Below are 7372 nucleotides of genomic sequence, written 5' to 3' on the forward strand. Positions count from 1 at the left end.
CCTAGGGCCTCGAGGTTCGCCGCCCTGCAATGAAGAAGAACGAACGAAGAACGAGGAAGAAGAAGAACTAGGGTTAAAGAGAAAAGATAAAAGATAAAAAGTGGTAGATTGATTGATCGATTGTGTGTTGTTCAATCGGCCATCACCCCTCAGGTATATAAGAGGCGGCTGGACTTCCCGTGCAAGGAAAAGGCTTGGATTCACGTCCAAAACCCTAGTCAAATTCAGATTGGTTTTGTCCGAACTTTTCAAAACTGTTCAGTTTAAACTGGCTGCACCTTGCGGGTAATTTTTGAGGTGGTAAACGACTTCGGATGGAAACGAGCCCAAAAGCAATCTTGACCGTTTCGACGATACGAACAACTTTTATGTTGAACGTTTTTTGATTAGAGTTCATCTTGAGGGTCAAATTGCTCGTGCAACACAGGCTATTATTCGCGCTACCCATCAGACATGGTGTCTGGTGGGGCGCGCCACTTTTGGCTCGTGATAGTGCTGTATTCGGATGGCTCTAACTTTTGCATACGAACTCGGATTGGAATGTTTCTTATATCAAAATCGATTTTTTCGACGAGACGAAGACAATCCATGTAGATCATTTTTCCATACGAGGAGTCTTGGGGGCGTAATGTGCCGAATAGTGTTCTCAATACAAAATCTCAGTATTTCGAACACAACTTCGGCCTTCGAGATGAGATCAGATGGTGATGGCCCAAACTTCAAAGATGTTCGTATCGACAATATGAAACTTTTTCATGTAGAACACTTCTCCATTTGAGGCCATTTTAAATAAGTTCTTGACTGTGCCAAAATCTGGTGTCAACACATGCCCCCCTGTTTTTCGGCAAAGCCTGTGTGCCGAAAAATAACTTGCACATAGCTTGTTCTAAGGACGATGTCAACACTCCATCGGCCATTTTGGCATATTCTTAGGACGATAGGTTTATATCGGCCATTGCTTGTGTGAATATTTTGACGCAAGCTTGGGTGAAACTTTCTCAACTTCCTTAACAATCCGATGATAAAGTCCCACAGATATGTATCTCAAGGTCATCCTCGGAACCATATTATTCACCCTTTTGCTAGGATTTTGCTGATAATCAATAATAAATTTTCTCCAATCCTTACTTCGCCTGCATAAAAGTTTCATTAGTGGCCGAAGCGGTTGGCTTCAGTTCGGCCTTACCTATGTTGACAAGACCTAGCATCAGCTATTGATAGAAATAATACAATACACCATGGTTAACATAGTAGCCGGATGCTTGCTGTGCCAACTCTTTCGAATTGTCATGTCTAGATATATGAAGGATATTAAAGCAACCCAAGGTAAATTTTGCATCTAGACATATCCCAAGATAAACTATAAGTGATTCGTCAAAACATTGATAACCCTTGTATATTTGTTGCACTACTTATAATGAATCACTGAAAGCCTCAATCTGTATAGCACCTACAGCAACCAAAAGCTCCAAACCAAATAAATTTTCATATTCGGCTTTTATTATTGTGCAAACATATTTTAAGTTGTATGAGGCTTGTTTTGGTCTCCTATTGAACTAAGGACGATGTTTGGATACCACACTGACCATGCATTGACATAATCTTAGGACGATAAATAAATATCGGCCATTACCATGTAAACTTCATTCGAAGCACATATAGCCGAAATAAACAAACGAAATGACAAATCAAGTATTTCGGTCCTTTGGATCAGCAACAAACTTGTAGCTAATCAAATGTATAGTGATTTGGCAATACCCTTTCATGATGTAAGAAATTATATTGCATCCATGGATTAAAATAAGCCCATTGAGGGTTTCCAAGCATACCTGATGACAAATTCCATGGCATAGGCATTAATGGCATAGTTGCAGAATATGGATAATGTGTAGACCAAAGATGTTGAAACCTTCGGCTTGGTCCTTCGTAGTTTTCACACTTTTCCTTCTTCACCTTTGCCGCACTTCTTGTAATGGAAGCTTGCACATAATTCTTATTTTGAGCACTTCCTTTGGGAACCCATGCCATGTTCCTTTCTTCAAGTTCTTGTGCACTAAGTTTTTGTAATTTCTTCTTTTGCCAATACGATAAGCCAAGCGGGCATCTCGGCTGTGATTCTATTTTGACCAATGGCAATTCCTTTTTGGCCTTGTGCACTCTCAAATTCTTTTCTTCAGATTTGGCACTTCGATTCTCAATAATTGGTTGCTTTGTCTCATTGCCTTTAGTAGCCAATGTCAACACTTTAATTGGCTCTTTTTCATTTGAGATCAAATCTGAAATTGCACTCTTATGACCATCTCTCTTAATGCGGTAAACCTGCTTGACCACCTCTTTCTTCTTCCTTGAGCTCTGGACCGATTCCTTATGATTGAAACGGTCTTTGAAGCGTGATTGTTCAAATGTTGATCTTCTTGGAGCTGCATAGTATTGGTGAGATGGTCTAGAATAAGATAGAGAATGTGCCCTTGTATCATACCTGTCCCATGATGAATATGTATCTATATGAGCATAGGGAGGCATCCACGGCATTGGCATTGGCGGCCCAAAATAAGGATATGAATATGTTTCATTAAAATTATCACTTTGCCAATACCGATCCTCATATTTGCGCCTTGGGGGTGACCTTGGTTTCTTTGCATGATTTGGACGATAAGCATTCTTATCTTCACTCTTCTTTTGATATTTATCCAATAGTTCAGCGAAGGTGACTTTTGATCTCTTACACTTGCGCTTATTTCGGCCTTTGTTTTCTTCTGGTTTGCTTTCATCGATCATTGCATTTGCTTGTTGCCCCCCAGTCCTTAGCGTCTCCATTGTAGCTTCAATGGAATTCTTGCCCTCAAGATTATGTTCATTATGCTCTTCAACAACTTATTTACTTGAAAGCTTGATCCCATCACCTGTAGTTTTTACCTTCTTTTCAAATGGATCGGCTTGAATCAGCCGATGCAAAAACTTTCTACCATCGGGACCAATCGAAATAGACTGGTCATCTCTTGGTGTCTCAACAAATTTCAATCGTCCTTTATCAATGGCCGATTTAACTATTTGACGAAACATGTTGCAATCCTCAAAATTATGCTTGGACGAATCATGCAACTTACAATACATTCGTCCCTGAATAGATGGTTCAACATGGTGATCAAGAATTCTAATATAATTATTTTGCAACAACAAATCAAATATTTGATCACACATGCTTGAATTGAAGGTAAACTTTTCATTCTCTAGCCGATCTTGTTGTGAGAACGGCTTTGGAGTTAAGCAAACGAATGATTCAGATTTTGCATCACACCATTCGGCTATGCATTGTGTTTTGCACTCTATCTCCGATGTCTTTGGGTAAGATATTATAGTAGCATCAGTTTTCTCAACAGAATTTAACCTTGGCTTTAAATTTCTAAAATAAAAATAGTTAGAACATACATGTCTCAATTGAGACCAAGTGCAAGCCAAGTATGAAATAAGCAAAGCTACCCAAATAGATATGAACTTTAGATAAAGCAACGGGGAAAGCTTTGGCTGCAATAATAAGTCATTATCGGTCTTTATAAATGGCACAATTGGTTGACCAATATGTTCTAAAACAATTTTATTGCTAACAAGTAAATTACCCTTCTTCATTGGTCTTTCAAAATTACCTATGAGGATTTTTCTAATAGATGCATCAACAATAAAGTTGTGACCAAATCTGAAAATAGGTAAATTACCCGCTATGCATACCTCTTCAAATATGTTGGGAGAGCATGATGGTGGTGCCACTTGAAGAACATCTTGCTTCGTCTTTGGATGGCTCCCCAACACCTTGTCATCATCTTTTTCTTGATTCTGTGCATCATTGCTTTGAAGATCCATGTCAGCCGAACTTTGTTCGGCTACTTGTTCTTGTCCTTGAGGCTTGTCAATTTCTACGGCACAGAACTCATAGGGCAGGAAGTAGGTTCCATTAACTTCAGAAAAATCAAGCACCGTTGTTTTCCTATGCTTGCCATGCCCTTTCTCAATAATGCTTGCCTCGTTGGATTTGATGGATTTAGAATATATACTACTTGATTCGGATTTTTCAACCGAAGCACTTTCATGTTCCGAATCATCCTTCTTTTTATTGATACTACCAATTGGCGATGCTTCTTTTATTTGAGCCAATTCTTTTTCTATTTGTTTCTGACGGCGAGCAGCAAAATTAGCTTTAAGCTTTTTCTCAATTTCAGCCCACTCCAGATATGATTGCCCCCCAATGCTTTTAGATTCTTTCGGCAATGACACACGGGTGTTGCCGAAATTTTGCAATTGTGTAGGGGGTGTATAATATGATATAGTACTAGGTGAAGGCATATGCATTGTTGTAAGACCATCCTTTTGCTCGCCAATTTTATCAATTGGCAAAGATTCATCTTCTTGCAAAACTCTAGCTTTTATTGCGGCATAATCAGGAAATAGCCCCTTTTCATGTTGTTCAAGGCAAAGAGCACTAATTCTCTTATTTTGGGCTAAACTCTTCAATGCAGCCACCACTACCTCATCCCCTACAATGTTGGGCACAACCGCTCCTGTAAAATTTACATTCATTCGGCTATAACCATGAAGGTGTGAAGCCGAATTATGAGCATCTACAGTTGTGTATGGTGCCGAAGAATTAGTAACATGAGATGTAGCATATGACGGTTGAGAGTAACTGGCCGAATAGCCACTAGTAGCATGGCCAATTCTCTCATTCATCGGCATAGTTGGATTACTATATTGCACATTAGCTGCCGATGAATAAAAGGGTGAAACACTTTCTCGTATGGCATTGGAAATTCTAACTTGGGGTGTTTCAAATTGATTAATCGAACTCATCATGTTGCTCATCGGCATATGAATTTGCTGGGTTGCCGATGCGTGTGAGTTGGGATACATATGGTGCATGTTACTAATATCATAAGAAGTTGAAGTATATAAATTACTTTGAATCGGCCCTTGCACGTAGTTAGTTGCATGATTGAAAAAACTAGGGTTGGCCGATAGAGTATACTCATTGAACGATTTAGTAACACCATATGAATTATTTGCATCTACATAAAGGGATTGGGTATTCATATTACCTTTGTAGATTGCAAACCCTAGATGACGATCTCTTTGTAGCAAGAACGGGCCGGAGACCGTTCGAAGCTTCGTCCCCAGCGGAGTCGCCAAAAAGTGTGTTGACGCTGGAACGCGTCACACGAACACGTCGATGTGTACCCGTAGCGCCGAGGGATATGCTCCGCAACTCACACCGCGGGAGGCCGACTTCTAGCGCGATACGCAAGACAGCAAGCCGGCGCTTTTGGGACCCGAAACCCCACACGCCCGGGAGGGACCCCGTCTGGGCGCGCGGCGGCTATGGGCTGCCCTAGGTCGACCTGATCGCCCCTAGGGCCTCGAGGTTCGCCGCCCTGCAATGAAGAAGAACGAACGAAGAACGAGGAAGAAGAAGAACTAGGGTTAAGGAGAAAAGATAAAAGATAAAAAGTGGTAGATTGATTGATCGATTGTGTGTTGTTCAATCGGCCATCACCCCTCAGGTATATAAGAGGCGGCTGGACTTCCCGTGCAAGGAAAAGGCTTGGATTCACGTCCAAAACCCTAGTCAAATTCGGATTGGTTTTGTCCGAACTTTCCAAAACTGTTCGGTTTAAACTGGCTGCACCTTGCGGGTAACTTTTGAGGTGGTAAACGACCTCGGATGGAAACGAGCCCAAAAGCAATCTTGACCGTTACGACGATATGAACAACTTTTATGTTGAACGTTTTTTGATTAGAGTTCATCTTGAGGGTCAAATCACTCGTGCAACACAGGCTGTTATTCGCGCTACCCATCAGACAGGGTGTCTGGTGGGGCACGCCACTTTTGGCTCGTGATAGTGCTGTATTCGGATGGCTCTAACTTTTGCATACGAACTCGGATTGGGATGTTTCTTATATAAAAATCGATCGTTTCGACGAGACGAAGACAATCCATGTAGATAATTTTTCCATACGAGGCAGTCTTGGGGGCGTAATGTGCCGAATAGTGTTCTGAATACAAAATCTCAGTATTTCGAACACAACTTCGGCCTTCGAGATGAGATCAAATGGTGATGGCCCAAACTTCAAAGATGTTCGTATCGACAATACGAAACTTTTTCATGTAGAATACTTCTCCATTTGAGGCCATTTTAAATAAGTTCTTGACTGTGCCAAAATCTGGTGTCAACAGCGAGAAAAATTCCTTTCGATGGGTGGCAAAGAAATTTTATTCAAAGTTGTTATTCAGTCTCTCCCTGTTTTTGTTATGGCAGTTTTTAGTATTCCTAAAAAGATTTGTAATCTCATAACAGATGAAATGTCTAGCTTTTGGTGAGGAGGTACTTTAAAATAAAAAAGAATGCATTGGTGGGCGTGGTGGAAAATGTGTGTACCAAAAAAGAATGGAGGCATGGGGTTTAGAGTCAGCAAAGCAAATTTGGAGGTTGATCACAACACCAAATTATTTGTGTGCAACTATTCTCGGAGCTAAGTATTACCCGATGGAAATTTACTGAAAGCGGGTCCGAAAAAGGATCCTCTTTTACTTGGCGAAGCATAATAGCTGGGCTACGAGAGGACACATATAAAGAGTTGGTACTGGAGCAAATATCAACATATGGGAGGACCATTGGATGCCTAGTAGTCTGAATAGGAAAGTAATAACTGTAAAAGGACAAAGACTTCTACAAAATATAGATGATTTAATTGATTCCTATACATGACTGTGGATGAGGCTCTGACTAGAGATAATTTTATTTGGGTGGATGCGGAAAGAATTTTAAAAATCCCCTTGAGCACGAACATGACTGAAGATTTTGTGGCATGGCGGTATACAAAGTCGTTCTCATTCTCGGCCCGATCAGCTTACTATGTTGAATGGGAACATCAATTCGGTGCTCAAACTAGGCAGGGTGATGGCCAAGGAGCTAGGAATGCAAACCTGGTATGGAATATTTTGTGGAAGTTACAAAATCCAAGCAAGGTGAAAATTTTCGCATGGCGTGCTTCACATGGTATTGTCCCGGGGATGTTGATCTTACCAAACGGATACATCAAGGTACAACCTCAATGCCCAGTATGCAAGCAAGGGCCGGAAGATATGTGGCATCTGATGTTTGCACGTGAAAGAGCAAAAGAAGTATGGAAGAAACTCGGGTTACATGACACGATAGGCAAAGTCATTCATATTGACAGGTCAGGTAGTGTGATCCTTGAAGAATTACTCACGCAACCGGGGAGACAGTCGCCTGTTCTTAGTAGGTTGGGATTCCGAGGGTCTTTGGTGTTCTGGGCATGGTATATATGATGGCAGCGACCAGAATTTGGTCAGGGCAAGAAC

This window comes from Triticum dicoccoides, chromosome 3B, assembly GCF_002162155.2.
Source record: "Triticum dicoccoides isolate Atlit2015 ecotype Zavitan chromosome 3B, WEW_v2.0, whole genome shotgun sequence".
NCBI lineage: Eukaryota > Viridiplantae > Streptophyta > Magnoliopsida > Poales > Poaceae > Triticum > Triticum dicoccoides.